The 18,745-nt window shown below is 45.2% G+C and overlaps 1 protein-coding gene across 3 annotated transcripts in view; it reads left to right on the top strand.

Moving 5' to 3' along the window:
• The window catches only part of TRAPPC9 (trafficking protein particle complex subunit 9), a 2,530,995-nt gene that overhangs the window by 1,130,380 nt on the left and 1,381,870 nt on the right, over positions 1–18,745 (top strand). The window lies entirely within an intron of this gene.

Here is an 18,745-nt window from a genome sequence, read left to right on the forward strand (position 1 = left end):
TTCTAAGATCCACATACACATCCACACATTCACGAACAGTCCTGTACAGTCACTCATACATGTACTCATTCATCATATGTACTAATACACCTATACATCCTGCTACACAATGCCACTCATCCACAGACTTACTGACACACATACTCACTCATGAAAATAAAGAATCAAACATAGATTTATTTGCATATACAGTTACACACACACCACCATACTTACTTCTACGGAAACTTACACATACTTAGTCTTTTAAACAATCACTTATAGAAACACATACTTATTCATACAGGAACTCTTTCAATCTCTCACTCTCACATATATTCACTTATATACACCAATAGTCACATATATTAGTTTAAAACATATGTAGTTACTCATAAAGACATTATTGAGACAGTCATTCAATCACTAACACACCCATGCACACACTCATCCACCCATACAGTCCTGCACACATGCTGTCTTCAACACATACAACCAGTGAGTCACTCATTCATGCACCTATGCACTACGTAATACCCCCCACCGAACCATGCAGACACTCATACTGATACTCAAAAAACCACCTAATATCCTATATAAACACCCATGTAGCTGCTCACCAACCCATGCAGCCACTTATACACAAAGTGAGAGACTGATACAGATAATTACATATTTAAACATTACTCAGTAAGCCATATATTCACTAAGAAACACTTAATCAGTCAGTTATACAATCAATTTTTCAAAAAGAAATCATCCATTTAGACACTTATATACCCATTTATTCTTCCATCGTCCGTGAGATATACATATATAAAACATATTTAATTTTCAGAAAAATACACATTCACTGGATGATGTCATCAGTGATGTCATTTGAGATGTCATGAGTGATGTCACTGACCATGTCATGAGTGATGTAATATGTGACGTCATCAGCAGTGGATTGCGGGTGCGCGAGTTATAGTTAGCTTAACTAACTATAACGGGGGAATTTCATTGGTTTTTTACGAGTGAAATGTCCAGCTAACTATAACGTATGTGAAACCTATGGTTTTTTCACTGAATATATATATAATCAAGACCGCAAGTGTGCGGTCAAAATGCATCATGCTGGGCACTAGCCTTGTTAAGAGTGGTTGCTGAGTATGTTTTAGGGATTAAAGCACTGCATATTTAAAATTCCACCGAGTGGTCCGTACCTGCTTTGTTATTGCCCTTGGATGTGGCAAGCTGGGATCCTGCGATTTTATATATTATCTACTGGCGGTCGCCAGTAGATAGTTAGTTAGGACCGTGTTTCCATAGGGAATCTCAAAATTCTATTTTGAATAACTTTGGCGCCGGTTGATGAATCTTCGCGAAATTTTCAAAACTAATGGGGCGCTCCGCTCAGCTCCTACCCTGAAAGTCTCGGGGTGATTCGCCAAGAAAAAGGAGGGTCCCAAAATGCGTTTTCCCCATGCATTTTTCCATAGGACCTTTAGTCGAAGGTACAGCCCGAATGGCTGAACAAAATTACTTGAAATTTGGCAGAGAGATAGTCCTCAGGTCAGGGAAGATCCTTTTGCAGGTCTGGTGTCAATCTGTTCAGTATTTCCTGAGAAAATAGCATTTAAAAGCATATAAATATCTATGCGTGCGCACGGTGCACGCACGGTGAAAAACCTTAAAAAATATATATATATATATTAATAAATACATAACTTGGCATTTAAAAAACCATACAAATTCACTTAAAAAACCATAGGTTTCACACACGTTATAGTTAGGAATTAGCATTTAAAAAACCTTGCAAATTCACTTAAAAAACCATAGGTTTCACACAGGTTATAGTTAGGTGGACATTTTACTCGTAAAAAACCAATGAAATTCCCCCGTTATAGCTAGTTCAGATAACTATAACTCGCGCGACCGCCACTCTATCACAAGGATGATGTCATCAGTGATGTCATGAGTGATGCCACTGACCATGTCATGAGTGATGTAATATGTGACGTCATGAGCAGTGGATTGCGGGCGCGCGAGTTATAGTTATCTGAACTAACTATAACGGGGGAATTTCATTGTTTTTTTACGAGTGAAATGTCCACCTAACTATAACCTGTGTGAAACCTATGGTTTTTTAAGTGAATATATATATATATATATATATATATATATATATATATATATATATATATATATATATATATATATTTATATCAGTTAACAACCTCAAACACACAAAATCTCTGAAATTTGCCAGCTATAACATGCAACGTAGGACATATCTTGCATCATCCACCGTGGTTTGCTTTTGATAGTCAGACTTTGTTTTCCACTGCCATTTTAACATGGGTGTTTTCTGTTTTCTGCATGCCGGGCGTCATGAGCCATGGCTTCAGTTGTGTGTTGCATACCATATCTGACGAATTTCAGTGTTTTTTTCACATTTGAGCCCGAACCATAATTCAGTTTTTAACCCATACTCTACAGCCTCCCAACACAGCCACTCACTCACCCATACAAGCACTCCCACACTCCCTCACTAACCCACAAACCCACTTACATACCCATACAAGCATCCATTCAACCACTCGCACATCCACTCACTCAACCATACAGCCACTTACACAGACATTCACTCTCCAATACAGGCACTTACACACCAACTTACTTAACCAAACAGCTGGTCACTTACCCATACAGCCACTTACACAGCCAGTCACTCACTCATACAGCCATTCAGACACCCACTTATTCACCCATACACTCACTCAGCTACCCATTTACTCACCAATACAGCCACTCACACACCCACACAGCTACTCACACACCCATACACACACTCAGACACGGATACACACAGCCACTCCCATAATCTATGTTAAAAAATTGAATGTCTCATTACTTTTACAGAAAGTATAGTAAATTAACTTTTGTGGTGCCTTAGTATACATGTTTAACACTCATAAACCTTTAGTAAACATTTGCAATCACTGGGTGATGTCATGAGTGATGTCATGTGAGATGTCATCAGTGATGTTCACTGACTATGTCAGGAGTGCTGTAGTATGCGAGGTAATTAGCAGTGCATTGTGGGGGCATAAGTTATAGTTAGCTCAGGTAACTATAACTGCTGAATTTCACTGGTTTTGTACGAGTGAAATCTGAGCCTAACTATAATGTCCCTGTAACCTTTGTTTTTTTTCCGTGAAAATATATGTACATACATTTATGTATATGTTTTTTGTGAATTTTATATATATCTACACACATGTGTGTGTGTGTGTGTGTATATATGTATATATATGTACTAACATCTACCTCTGCGCTAGGCTTTATTGCTGCAAGTGGCTGCTACAATTCACTGCTTCACTTAGAGACCAACTGTTTATTTATTGACCTTAACAATGAGGCTCGTATTAGGCTTAATTGGAGGGTGGGTTAAGTTAGTTTGGACCTGTTGCGGTTAGTGCGCTCTGTCTTTGGATGCAATTTGTTGCTTTTCACTTCCCATTAGGACCCATTTGATAAATAGCACATGACGCAGTGCAACGCCTTGTGGTTTGTGCTGTGAGAAGAACACTTTCTGAATTTCAAGCTGAGTACATTAGTTGTGCTCCCTCTGTGGCGGCGCCTTTCAATAGACTCACAATTGGATTTCATTTGAAGCGTGTTTTTCGCAGCGTTACACATGCCATCGAGGGCAGCTTCAGTGTACTTGGAACTGAGATTTGACAGCTGAGGCGAGAGTTGAAAAAAAGAATAGAGGGAAACAAGGAAAAGAAAGCTGCCCAGACTAGAAATACAAGGATCTACAAAATATGGCGTGTTTTAATAGATTTTAAAAATCTTTATTAAGGGTAGTATCCATTATCGTGTTTTTAATATCAATAGGTTTTTAATTTTCCATAGACACAGCGCGCAGAAGCACTGCTTAGGTCTGACATGACAGCTGTCATCCGATGTATTATTACCAACCAAAAAAGAGCTTTCAGGAGTACTACAGAGAGGGGCTTTGGCACTGCCCGCATGTTGGGAGCCCAGGAGCACTTTTTGATTGGGTGGAAGTGGTGTTCTTATGAAACAAGTGCTTTCGCTCCACAAGCAGCTGTGTTAACTTTGTTTATTTATCCAACTGCCTAAGCCAGCAGCTTCCTGAGCTTGAACTTTCAGGAGCATACACTTGACATTGCAATTCTGCTAAACTGTCGTAGATAACTAGATAATTTACAGTGTTTGTTTCTTTCTCCTATAGCTGCATGGATCCCCCCTCCTTTTCCATCATTAACTTTAGACTTCAGAGTGCAGGTTTGTGTTTGAGATCAATAGTGGGAAACCCAGGGCTACTCTAATCTACATTGATTTTTAGGTCTGGCTTGACACTGTTACTGTCAATTCACCTTATGTGATCAACTAAAAAGAGCTTTCAGAGTACTATAAAAAAGGGGCTTCGGCAACATCCACATGTTAGTTCTCCAGCGTACAGGATTTGATTGGCCTGAATTTGTATGCTTCCCCTATATAGATTGCTTGTATTGCACATTTTAGCTTGTACCTAATCTTATACTCAATATAGCAGGACTGACTTGGTTATGGTGGCAAGCCAATGATCATAGCTATAAATGTAAATGTGTTGTACTTGTATAGCGCACTGTTACCCTAGGGTGTCCTGGCGCTGTACTCATACCACTGGGAACCTTTCCCGGCTTTTCCCTGTGAAATGTCCACTCCTGGGCACCCCCAAGGTGAAGCCAGGCATCCCAGCGCTGTTGGGGCCGTTGTGGAGATTAAGCAAGCTATTGCCCAGAGTTGCAGAGTGAGACCCATGATTAGAGTAGGCACCGAGGCGAGAATTAACAGGTCCGAGGAAATTGAGCCCAAGACCCGCCGAGGCAGGAATTGAACCCTGGTCCTGGGCCAGACCTCTGCATCAGGGTCTGCCGCTCTAACCATTGAGCCACACTTCTCCACAAGCCTGATCAGTTTTATTATGAAATGCTGTGATAAAGGCACTGGGCCTGAAGTATGTATGAGGAAGAGCATATGTTAGTCAATAGGCATTTAAGTGTGGATTGGTATTACTGTATATTAAAGATTACAGATGTGTAGTTTGTTACATGGAATGTCATAGATTACTGTAGTATGCAGTGATGATGGCTCTGGTTACCCCATGCGACAAACCATGGATATAAAAGGTTTGCTCTGGGAGAATCCTTGCACTGTTACCCTAGGGTGTCCTGGTGCTGTACTCATACCACTGGGAACCTTTCCTGGCTTTTCCCTGTGAAATGTCCACTCCTGGGCACCCCCAAGGTGAAGCCAGGCATCCCAGCGCTGTTGGGGCCGTTGTGGAGATTAAGCAAGCTATCGCCCAGAGTTGCAGAGTGAGACCCATGATTAGAGTAGGCACCGAGGCGAGAATTAACAGGTCCGAGGAAATTGAGCCCAAGACCCGCCGAGGCAGGAATTGAACGCTGGTCCTGGGCCAGACCTCTGCATCAGGGTCTGCCGCTCTAACCATTGAGCCACACTTCTCCACAAGCCTGATCAGTTTTATTATGAAATGCTGTGATAAAGGCACTGGGCCTGAAGTATGTATGAGGAAGAGCATATGTTAAAGTCAATAGGCATTTAAGTGTGGATTGGTATTACTGTATATTAAAGATTACAGATGTGTAGTTTGTTACATGGAATGTCATAGATTACTGTAGTATGCAGTGATGATGGCTCTGGTTACCCCATGCGACAAACCATGGATATAAAAGGTTTGCTCTGGGAGAATCCTTGTTAGGCCCTCTTAGGAAAGACGGTATATCTTGCTAATTTTTTGACTGTGTGTGTCTGATGTTTGCTTTGTGGACAACATTACGCTCAAAACTGTAGCCCTGAGTTAGCTATGGTGACAAGCTGTAGTTCTGATAAGTGCTCTGTGAAATGTTATGTCCGATGCCATTGGTCTGATTTGATTATTATTAAATGTTATGAAAAAGACAGTTGGTCTAACTTGTTAACGCATTTGTAAAAGCCAGTAAGGCTTTCAAATTTGGTTGTTATAAACGTTTTGTTACCGGCTACAGACAGACATTCTGTTACATGTAATCTCATACATAACAGTTGTGGGCAAGGGTTTTGGCGTTGGCTACCCACGCTGACACACTATAAGGGGTGTTTTCTCTGTGAAGATTCTTGTTAGTCTCTGTTGAGTGGGGCTGTATATTGTTTTTCAAGCTGTGTTTTTCTTCATATTTTTAATTTTATAACTTTATGCCAGCTTATGTGCACTCGAATACAAGTGGAAACATGCTTCCTTGCTACCATTATTGCAAAAACCAAATGCAGATCCCAAGGAGCTTGGTAACTACCGTCCTATCTCACTGTTACTGGCACCTGCTAAAATGTTAGAGAAATTGATTCAATGGCAACTGGCCAATTTTATAGATGCACATGGCATCCTACAAGACACCCAGTATGGCTTCCGCTCAGGGTACAGCACCGAGACAGCATTGGTTGAGGTGGCGGAGTCAGTGAGAATGACGGTAGATGCAGGTGCATCCACGATGCTGATCCTTTTAGATTTGTCAGCGACCTTTGACACGGTCGCCCACCATATTCTTCTGGACAGACTTCAACAGGTAGGACTGCAGGACACAGTTCTAGCCTGGATTTGATCTTATCTTACAGATCGATCACAAAGAGTCTTTCTCCAACGGCATCAATCGGACACCAAGCCATTATGGTGCGGCGTGCCACAGGGTTCTGCCCTCAGCCCTTTACTCTTTAATATTTACCTGGCACCCCTCTTTACTATTATTAATACCTTGGAAGTGAAAGCAGTCTCCTACACAGATGACACCCAGTTGGTGTTTTCATTTAAAGACCACTCTGAGGACTCGTTTGCCAGATTATCGGGGTGTCTAAAGGCCATTGCATGCTGGATGAACGTGAACAAACTCAAATTGAATGCGGATAAGACGGAGGTTCTATTTTTTGGCCAGGACTCCCCCCAAACCTCCCACCCTCCCCGGTCCGCTGAACTTTGGTGGCCAGCAGAACTGGGCTGTCTCCCAATTCCAGTAAATTCCGCTAGGAATCTGGGCATTAGGTGGGATTCTGACCTCTCCTTCGCAACTGAAGTCCAGCACCTTGCGTCGTCCTGCTTCAGTAAACTAAGGAGCCTTAGGAAATTCCTCCACCTCCTACCAGAGGAGAGTCGCAGGGTCATAGTCCATGCTACAGTGACATCTCAGCTTGTCTACGCGAACAGTTTGTACCTTGGTCTACCTGCATATCTGATCCACAGACTTCAGATGGTACAAAATACGGCAGCTAGACTTATCCGCCGGGTACCGTTCCACCACCACATCTCCCCACACACTAGGCAACTGCACTGACTTCCAGTTGCAAAAAAGATCGAGTTTAAGTACTTGACGTTAACCCATCGTGCCCTACATAACAAGAGTACCAGGTATCTCAGTCACAGGCTGCGCCCATACCAATCTAAACGCACCCTAAGATCAAATTCCCAACACCTGCTCGGTGTACCCCATTTTGCAAAGTTGCGAATGGGAGGAAAGTCCTTCACAGTGAAGACAGCCAAGTTATGGAACTCCCTGCCAGCTCATTTGCGTTTGGTGGATACCGAACAGGAGTTCAGGAAGCTCCTGAAGACCTGGCTCTTTAGCCCGGATTAGCGCCTGCCCAGTTTACTCTTCCCTACCTGATTGCCGCTATAGCGCCGGGACACCTCTGTTGAGGTAGCTGTTGCGCTCTATAAGTGCTACTATTATTATTATTAAGTATTGGGTAAGGTGTAAAGGGTTCATTGGGAAACGTCATGACAGATTTAATAGATTTGATCTGTTTGTTATAAATAAACAAAGCCAGTAGGCGTTACTACTTACTGTGAAAATCATGTTTTAAAGACGATAAACTTTTAAAGATGCATTGTTATTACACTGTCCTAAAGCCTGTAGACCTGTAGTTTGCTACATGGAATCTCACAGATTAGTTTAGTGGGCAAGGGTTTGGGTTTTGGTTTTGGTTACCCCCTCTGACAAACCCTGAGAATAGAAGATTTGCACTGCGAGGATCCTTGTTAACCCCTTTTAGGAGAGATGGTATTTTGTTTTGTCAACTGTAATTTTGTATACATTTGCTATTTTATGGCTGCATGTCTGATGGGCATATGGGAAAGCTTGAAATCGGTACAGGAAGCCTAAATTGGTTGTAGTACAAGCTAATGATAGGACCTTGTGGGGGTGCGACAGGGATGTAGGCAGACCAGGGGTGACTGGCATATATTAAAAATAGTGCTGTGCCCTTGCCACTCATGGTGAGAGCAAAGCCGTGTTTGAGCACTTTTCACTGCTCCTGCAGTCTGCAATGGCAGACCTGCTGTCATCTCTTTACTTGGGTCACTCAGGGCGGCACAATTCTTGCTTCAGGCCTGGTGACCCGCTAACTCCTATGCCCTGGGTGCCACTGGTACTACTTGCCAGGGACTTATAAGAGGGTTTAAAGTCCTTGCCAATTGATATACCAATTCATCCTCTTCATATTTTAGGGAGAGAGCACTGGCACTGGGGCCTGGTTAGCAGGTTTCAGTGCACTTGAGTCAAAACCATCAGCATTGAAGAAAAGTGTGGGGGTGACCATACAAAATGGGCACTTTCCTAGACCGTTGAAAATGTATGTGATTACATATAATCTCACAGATTATCATAGTAGGCAATGGTTTTGGTGTTGGTCACTCACTCTGGCAGCAAACCCTATTGAGAGGGTCTTTATATTGTTGTGCACATATTCTTTAATTTTATAAATGTATACCTGATGCGCACTTCAGTAGACCTGTGTTGTATATAGTGTCAAGCCACTGGTAAAAGCTACGTGCATTATCTGCTCACTGTGACTGAACCAAGTAAGCCTTATTATATTTTAATTATTATTTTTTTTATTATTACACAGTGGTAAAGACTGTAGATGGGTATTTTGGTGTGGGTGGCCCACCCAAATAAATCATGCGAACAGACAATTTGCACTACGGTAATCCTTATTCTATTAGTAGGGATTTGATATTGTTTAGACACCTGTAATTTGTATATATTTGTAATTTTATCACTGTATGCCCCACGGTTGCCTTGTGAGAAGGCTTATGACCAGCATAGTAGGTCTGCGTTGGTTATTGTGACAAGCCAATGATAAAGGTTACAGGCCTGATTGTTTATAGTCAAAAGTTACGATAAAGGCAGTAGGCCTTACATATGGATTGTTAAAGTAAACGGGCATTTAAGGGGTGATTTTTATTACTCTGTATTAAATCCTTCAGATGTGCATTTTGATACATGAAATCTCACAGATTACCTCTGTAGCCAAGGGTGCGGGTTATCCCTGCCGACAAATCATGGTATAGAAGATTTGTACCGTCAAAATCCTTGTTAGACCATCTTAGGAGAGATAGTATTTTGCTTCCCCTACTGTAATTTGATAAGAGGGCTGATTGGTTCTCTAAGGAAAAATATTTCCGATGCCATAAGTCTGATGGGCTTAATATGAAATATTGATTATAAAAAGCATATGTTAAAGTCAATAGGCATTTAAAGGTGGTTTGGTATTACTGTGTTCGAGGCATGTGGGCTGCTGAATTCATATTTGTGCATAGATCGCCGCCTAGTGTTGGGTCCGGATGTTTGCACGTTGTTGTCCTGGAAGAGTCTTCGAAGTATCCTTGGATAGGTGACTCCTCCCCTGGACTACAGTGCGCATGGGCATCCTCTCCATCCTCAGATTGTTTTTTTACGCCATTGGGTTCGGATGTGCTATCTTAGCTCAAGTTAGGAAAAAACTTTGTCGAGGCCAAAAGGCCTTTAGTTCGCGTCGGTACTGTTTATCGATCGGTTTTCGATACCACCTTGTTAGTTTACTAACTTTCAGGACCGACTTTTTCGCATTTACCTGTCCATCGACTACTTCGACGATGGAATCGAGGACGCCATTCAAAAGGTGTCCGGTATGCAATGCGAAGTACCCCCACATCGACGTCCATCCGGTGTGCAACAAATGCCTTTCGCCGGACCACGACGAATCGACATGCATGGCCTGTGCCCGGTTCCGTTCCAAGAAGACTCTACGGAATCGACGAGCGGCGAGACTCGAAGCGCAGCACGCGGCACCGGCCCCTGCAGACATCTTCAACGAGGCCAAAGATGTCGAAGAATTGGAAGTCCTACCCTCCAGTCCCGTTTCCGAACACGACTCCGGATCGGACGAAGTCGACGAATCACTCTTTCACAGAGGTGAAGACGACACCGAGGTAGGAGACGACGAGGAGGCCTTAGGGGCCGAAGAGAGTAGCTCCAATGACGAACAAGGCCTGCCTGTTCAGACCGAAGAAATCCCAGTGCCACAGTCTATGGCTCCGGTCGAGGGATCGCCTTCGGGCCTTACCCGAGACCCATCCCGCAGTTCTTCGGCCCCGCCCTCGGGCCCGGCCTCGGACATTCAGCGGCAGCCATTACTGCCTAAGCCGGCTGGTTTCCCTTCTACAAAACCGAAACCGAAAGCTGCACCGGTTCAAACGAAACCGAAACCGAAAGTGGCGCAGGTCGGATCGAGGCCTTCCACGCCTTCGACGCCAGCGAAACACGTCGGCACCGACCGCACCAAGAGAGACTTCGGTGCCGAACTTGAAGCGGGCGACGTCGGAGTCGACATACGGAAAAAGGCCTTCGGCGCCAACAAACCTGCTCGGCTCCCGGCGCCGACGCCATCGACACCGAGGGCCGCACTGCCTGCTGCGTCTCGCATCGCTCCCTCGACAACACCAAAGCCTCACGCATCGAAGACGTCGACGGTCATTTCCGCCCCTCGACTCGATGAACCACCGGCGCCCAAAAAGTCCACGGCCGCCTCTACAAACCTGGTCGGTGCAAAAGCCTCAAAGGCGCTCCAAGTGCGACCCGTTGCGGCACAAAGCAGCAAAACCAAGACTGCCCTCCAGGACCCGTCGGGTTCCGGACCGATCGAAGCTCCAGCAGCCTCTTCGGTGCCAGCCAACATTACCTTTGGCTTGCCTCCGTCCACAATCCCGAAAATATTCCAACTCAGGACACGGGTCACCCAGACCACAATTACACCTGCTGAGACGTCTCCGTCACATGTCATCGACGCCAACACTGGCAGGATGATTCTCCACAAGCGGAGGATAACTTCGGAACCACCGTTGGACCCTTTCAGGATCCCACTAAAAAGGAAGCTGCCTGTAGAATCAGAACCTGTCCTTTATGAACCTTTCCACTCATCCTACCAGGATCCACAATTATTCTCTCCCACACACTCCGACACGGATGCGTTGGAGGACTACATGGATGACCAAGTCCCCTACCATGGAGACATAGACCCTGATGACCAGCAGGACCCTGATCACACTTGGGGCGACCCTGTAGACCCAGGTGCACCTCTCGATGCACAGGACCCACAACTCTATGGGGCAAAAACATCTCCCACAGAGGATACTGCAGCGTTCAACGCTCTTATTGAACGTGCTGCGAATAACCATGGGGTGCAGCTTCACTCTGACACCATCGAAGATGACTTTCTTATGGACACTTTTGCATCCTCAGAAAGACATGTAAAGACTCTGCCCATGTTGAAAGGAGTCCTCAAACCAGCCAAGGACATTTTCAAGGAACCCACCAGGGCACGAGTGATAAACCCCAGGATTGATAAGAAATACAGATCAGCACCTGGGGATCCTACTTACATCAGAGGCCAATTACCACTAGACTCCATTGTCGTAGCGAATGCTCGCAAGAGGGCACACTCGCAAACGACAGGTGACGCTCCTCCCCCGGACAAAGAGTCCAAGGTGTTAGAGACCTCTGGCAAGCGAGTTGCCGCCCAAGCTGCCAACATATGGCGCATAGCCAACACTCAAGCGCTCCTTGCTCGCTACGATAGAGCGCACTATGACACATTGGAGCAACTACTCCAACATCTCCCTGACCAGTTCAAAGAAGGCGCAGAAATTCTCATCAGAGAGGGACAGCTACTCACGAATGCTTCCATCAAGTGTGCACTAGATGCCGCTGACACAGCTGCCAGGGCCATAAACACAAGCGTCATGCTGCGACGACATGCCTGGTTGCGAATCTCCGGATTCAAGCCTGAGGTGCAAAATAATATACTCAACCAGCCTGTCAACCCCGACTATTTATTCGGGCCGGAGGTTGACACCACCCTTGAGAAGATAAAAAAGGACACGGACACTGCAAAGTCCATGGGCGCTCTCCAAACTCAGTCCTTTCGGAGCGGCTCCTTTCGTCGCCCCGGAAACAAAGGAGCAGGTAGAGGACAGGGGTCACAACAAACATATAACAAAGGCAATACACAGACCACCTACGATAAAAACACCGAGGTGGATATCGTGGCTCCAATACAAAGGGCAGAGGACGCGGCTACGGCAACACCAGGTCCCCCCCCAAGAACAAGCAGTGACGCCCTCTCCCTTCCTCCCGACCACATAACACCTGTCGGGGGAAGGCTACAACAGTTCCTGTCCACGTGGAACTCCATCACCACGGACAGGTGGGTCAAAGATATTGTCAAATACGGTTACTGTCTGGAGTTAACCTCAACTCCACCCACAATACCACCAAGAAACCGTCCTATGTCCTCAGAGCACTTAACGCTCTTACAGCAGGAGGTGCAAAGTATGCTCCTAAAAGGCGCTATAGAGGTCGTACCCCTCCACGAGCAGGGTACGGGAGTGTACTCCCTCTACTTCTTAATACCAAAAAAGGACGGGTCACTCAGACCTATATTAGACCTGAGACCTCTGAACCGGTACATTCTTTCCGAGCACTTTCACATGCTCACTCTCCAGCAAGTCCTTCCGCTTCTCAAGCGGGGAGACTTCCTAGCCACGCTGGACCTCAAGGATGCGTATTTCCACATACCCATTCACCCCTCATACAAGAAATACCTCAGGTTCACTGTTCAAGGGCAGCACTACCAATTCAAAGTCCTTCCCTTCGGCGTGACAACAGCGCCCAGGGTTTTCACGAAGTGCCTAGCTACTGTGGCAGCACATCTACGGAGGCAGCACATACACGTCTACCCCTACCTAGATGACTGGCTCGTTCAAGCGAAGTCAGCCCGGCAATGTGCCAGCCACATGTCCCGCACCATTCACCTTCTTCACAGTCTGGGATTCTCACTAAATTACCCAAAGTCCCATCTCCAGCCCGCACACGTACAACAGTACCTAGGTGCGACCATAGACACTCGGGTGGCCACAGCTCAGCCAAATTTAGTGAGGATCAACAGCATGCAACTGCTGATCTCCAAGTTCAAACCCCAACACTCACTTCCAGAGCGAGTGTTCATGCAGTTGATAGGCATGATGGCCTCCTGCATTTTCATAGTCCCACACGCGAGATTACATATGCGCCCGCTTCAGGAGTGCCTAGCACATCAGTGGAATCAGGCTCAAGGACAGTTGAAAGACCTAGTGTTGGTGAGCGGTCGGGCATACAACTCTCTGCATTGGTGGAATCCACAAAACCTTTGCAAGGGCCGCCCGTTCCAGGAGCCTGTTCCACAAATAATACTGACAGCGGACGCGTCTCTCCAGGGATGGGGAGCTCATGTACTCCACTACACAGTGCAGGGACTATGGACAACACAACAGAAAAAGATGCACATCAACCTTCTGGAACTGATGGCAATCTTCCTAGCTATGAAAGCGTTCAAAGTACATCTGTGCGACAAGGTCGTGTTGATCCGGACGGACAACATGACCGCAATGTACTACATACAGAAACAGGGAGGAACACACTCTCCACAGTTGTCTCATCTGGCTCAGAGCATGTGGAAGTGGGCCATTCAGAGGAACATGTTCCTCATGGCAGAACACCTCCCCGGCAAGGACAACCAGATGGCGGATCTTCTCAGCAGACACAGCCACCAGATGCACGAGTGGGAGTTACACCCATCAGTACTCCAGCCGTACTTCCAGCAGTGGGGTCATCCAGAGATAGACCTGTTCGCCACAAGCGAAAACGCAAAATGCCAAAGCTTTGCCGCCAGGTTCCCACATCCGCAGTCGCAGGGCAATGCGATATGGATGAACTGGTCCGGCAGATTTGCGTACGCTTTTCCCCCAGCGCCGTTGATACCGCTGGTGGCTCGCAAACTCACACAACACTCCCTGACACTCGTCCTAGTTGCTCCTACGTGGGCACGCCAGCCATGGTACACCACCTTCCTCGAACTTTCCGTGGTGCCGCATCAAAGGCTGCGGATCAAACCCGCTCATTTGACGCAGAACCATGGAGAGATTCAGCACCCAGATCCGCAACAGCTGAACCTGGCAATCTGGCTCCTGAAGTCTTAGAGTTTGGCTATCTCAACCTGCCACCTGACTGTATGGACATCATCAAGGAGGCCAGGAGACCCACTACAAGAGCTTGCTATGCAGCCAAATGGAAAAGGTTCGTCATTTATTGCAGTAATAATGACATTAACCCGCTGGACGCATCCATCCAAAACATCATTTGTTACCTATTACACCTATACCGATGCAATCTGGCGTACACCTCTATACGTGTCCATTTGACCGCAATATCAGCCTATCTGCAAACCAGGCAGCACCTCTCACTATTCAGAGTGCCTGCCATCAAAACATTCTTGGAAGGACTCAAACAAGTCATTCCACCTAGTCACCCACCGGCTCCAATGTGGAACCTCAACCTGGTCCTCACACGCCTAATGGGTCCACCCTTTGAACCTCTACACTCATGCGAGATTCAATTCCTCACCTGGAAAGTAGCTTTCCTGGTAGCGATCACTTCCTTAAGAAGAGTTAGTGAACTCCAGGCACTAATCGTTCAAGAGCCATTTATACAGGTTCACGCCAACAGGGTCGTACTACGTACCAACCCCAAATTCATGCCCAAAGTAATATCGCAGTTCCACATGAATCAGACTATTGAACTGCCCGTTTTCTTCCAAAACCCACAAACTGTCGCAGAAAGGGCACTCCATACACTAGATGTACGGAGGGCCCTCATGTACTACATCGACAGGACTAAACCCTTCAGGAAGACAAAACAACTGTTCGTTGCCTTTGCCCCGCACCACAAAGGTAACGCCATCTCCAAAGCAGGGATAGCCAGATGGATAGTTAAGTGTATTCAAATCTGTTATCAAAAGGCAAAACGCACATTAACTATTCCCCCACGAGCCCACTCAACACGTAAGTTAGGGGCCTCCATGGCTTTTCTAGGAAATATTCCCCTGCATGATATATGCAGAGCAGCCACATGGTCCACTACACACACATTTACCAAACACTATTGTGTAGATGTGCAGTCAAAACAGCAGGCAGCTGTAGGACAGGCTGTTCTCAAAACTCTTTTTCAGACCGCTGCAGCTGGCACGGGTAGCCGCCGCTAATAGAGGGCACTGCTATACATTCTATGCAGAGATTTGAATTCAGCAGCCCACATGCCTCGAACTGAATATGCTACTTACCAGTATGCATCTGTTCTTGGCATGTAGGGCTGCTGACATTCATATCGCCCTCCCTCCTCCCCGGCGCCTGTCGCAGCTGCAGCTCTCAGAATTACTGTAAAGCATGGTCATCACTTACTGTATCCACTCCATCACTGCCACAATGGCGAAAAACAATCTGAGGATGGAGAGGATGCCCATGCACACTGTAGTCCAGGGGAGGAGTCACCTATCCAAGGATACTTCGAAGACTCTTCCAGGACAACAACGTGCAAACATCCGGACCCAACACTAGGCGGCGATCTATGCACAGATATGAATGTCAGCAGCCCTACATGCCAAGAACAGATGCATACTGGTAAGTAGCATATTCAATAACAAAGCTTACGGATAGGTATTTTGTCACAAGAAATGCCACAGATTATCTGTGTGGAGAAAGATTGTGGTGTTGGTTACTGCCTCTGACAAACCCCAGGGGGAGAAGATTTCCACTGCAATCATTTTTTTGGTAGAATCTGTTCCTAGCTGTCTACCAAGATCTTGTAATATACAAAATTAAATAATGCATACATAGATATGTATAAATATATTTACCTATAGATAAATAAAGGGCTTTTGGTTCAGCTCTGTTCTTCTATTGATCTTTCTGGGTGTCATTTACACTCTGCTCTCTTTTATGACAGCGTACTTACTGCATGGGCTAATGGTTCAGTCCACATCTGTCATTGGCTCTGTTGTCCTGTCAATGACTGCATTTTGTGATCATATGTGTACATCTCCCTGAAAATGAGCGTGATTCAGTGTCAGGACTGATTGGCCTGTCCTATAGTTTCCTTTTATATTCCTCCCATCATTTCTTTGAGTCGCCTCTTTTTATTTTAATGCTTAAAATAATACAATAGCTCTGCATGCAGAGCTAACGGGTCACTTGCTTGCCACTCATTCCATCTCCATTGCACCGCGTCCCACATGGTCACTTACTCTAAACAGGTATCCCATTATAGAATGCTGTTGTCTATAGTGTCATTGTTTTACCTTTCCTAGATGGGCAACACATTGGTGCTCAATGTGGCGGTCATGCTGGAACTTTAAAACAATGATAGACTATTTAAAATCCCTCTACATGATGGACTCCCGCTGCTATGTTTAGCTTTGTTATTGCAATCATATGCCTGTCTTGTGTAGACAGCAGCTTATTTTTTTTCTACTTGTATTCTTTTAACTTATTTTGCACGTTGTCTCTGTGTGTTTTATTGCAGTTGTATCAGAGGGGGGATACAAGTATGAGTCTGTGGATGGATGCTTGACTGCACAGATGAGTGACAAATTGCATGCATGATGACTTATTGACTGCCTGAACCCCTCAATGACACAAAAGGCACTTTCATTCACAAGTCAGAGCTATTGGCATTGCCCATGCTTGTTTTCTTGTATTGGCCAATACCAATCAGTCATATGAAGCAATAGCGGTCTCTCTGCAATTTTGTTTGGTGTTCCCAAACAAAATTGCTAGTGATTTATCAAGCACTAGAAAAAAAAACTGATATATAGGAACTAACATAAATTATAAAACGTTCTTTTAAAAAACATTCAAAAAACGTTGTAACAAAGTAGCAAAACACTTACTAAACTTGAAATCAGATATTCTTTTTTAAAGTCACTGAAATGAGACGGATGACAAAAGCAGGCTGTGAGGTCTAGTTATCCAACAGACAGCCATAGCCGCCAATTCATCAGGGCTCCTTTCAGTAACTCCACAATTACCAGGAGCCCCCCTGGCAGTCCCAAACTCAGCACTCCGCCAGAAACAAAAGAGTGCTTTACATAGTCCTTAAACTACCTTGCCACATTTCTGAACTTGCTGGAAGACGCTCTCGACCTCCCTTGCATCCCACTGTTTTATTTTTTCTTTCCCAGGGATTTTTCTTTCCCTCCAATTTGTGAAAATAGCTCACATCTCCTTATTTCTGGAAGTACAGATCAGCACAAAGACTCTTGACTCCCAAAATTCATTTGTGTTCCATGTCGTTGTTATAGCGACACTTCCAACATCACTCGCACTTAGTAATGGCGACCTTCACACTCATTCAACCCAAGCTAACAAGAGTGGACTCCAACTGCCAGATGCTGATTGTTTCTCTACCTATAAAAGATACCAAAGCTTCTACCCCACTGGCTCTATGTCCTTGATGGAACTGTTGAAGTCTGCTACCAAATACTTTCCCTGGGGTCAGTACTAGGTGGTATGTGCATGGTCACAGGCAATTCTAATTAGAAGAGTTTTCATTTCATCCAGAACCTTAGTACAGGAAGCAGCCTCTCTTAAACAAAGATTTCTTTAAGAAACTAGAGAACCAGGCCTGTATTTGTTTTACTGTCGCACACAACAGGTACTAGAACGCATGTCACCAATCCCTAAGGTTTCAGAGGGTTCAGTGATTAAAGTTTCCTATAGATTATTGCATCTTCTAACAGGGTGGTGCAGAGAATGACCATGCAGTCCGCCTATTGGTCAGAAACCAATTATTGATTCATAGGGTGTGACGAAATTCATTGCACAACAGGGTGCACGTTCTGCCGAAGATTGAAGGACGCGCCCAAGTCTTGGAGACCACAGTGGGAAATTACACTGATGAATATTGTACTTACCCACACGACCCATACCTGTTTCTTGACCAGTAGGTTGGTCGGATAGCAATGCCCGCCAGCATAATATTGATTTTCGCATTTTATAAACTGGAAAATTCTATATCAGACTTCAAGGAAAGACTGCCGCGGGGGGGGACCACAATCTTACCAATAGAATGTATTATGATTTCTGACAGATGTCAACAGGATACATTTATTGTGGAACCATAATTTCTTGTCTAGGAAGGATCTTTGTCTTTTGAAACTCCTCATTAACCGAACAAAACACGTTGGCTGTGTGGTATCTGATCGAACTAATTTTGTCAAACCCACATACGAAACCATGCACGCAAACACTAATTGTGAAGACTGCTTCTTACCATTTTTTACTAACTCTTCAATGTACTATCCTGTCTCTGTGTGTGCCCTGTCCTTTTAATTTGGCGTTTGGAGAGGTGGCCAACCCGTAATACCAGTGAGAGCACCTAAAGTCAAGGGTAGAGACATGGGAGACAGAAATGGTATATGGTCCAAATAATTACTGGTGACTATGCCAAATACCAGGGATCAGGGTTAGAATTCGCGGTATGGTTCAGCCTTCTTCAACCCACTCCCCTCGAAAGTCCAGCAGCAGAAC

The sequence above is a fragment of the Triturus cristatus genome, chromosome 5_1 (genome assembly GCF_964204655.1).
Source record: "Triturus cristatus chromosome 5_1, aTriCri1.1, whole genome shotgun sequence".
Taxonomy (NCBI): Eukaryota; Metazoa; Chordata; class Amphibia; order Caudata; family Salamandridae; genus Triturus; species Triturus cristatus.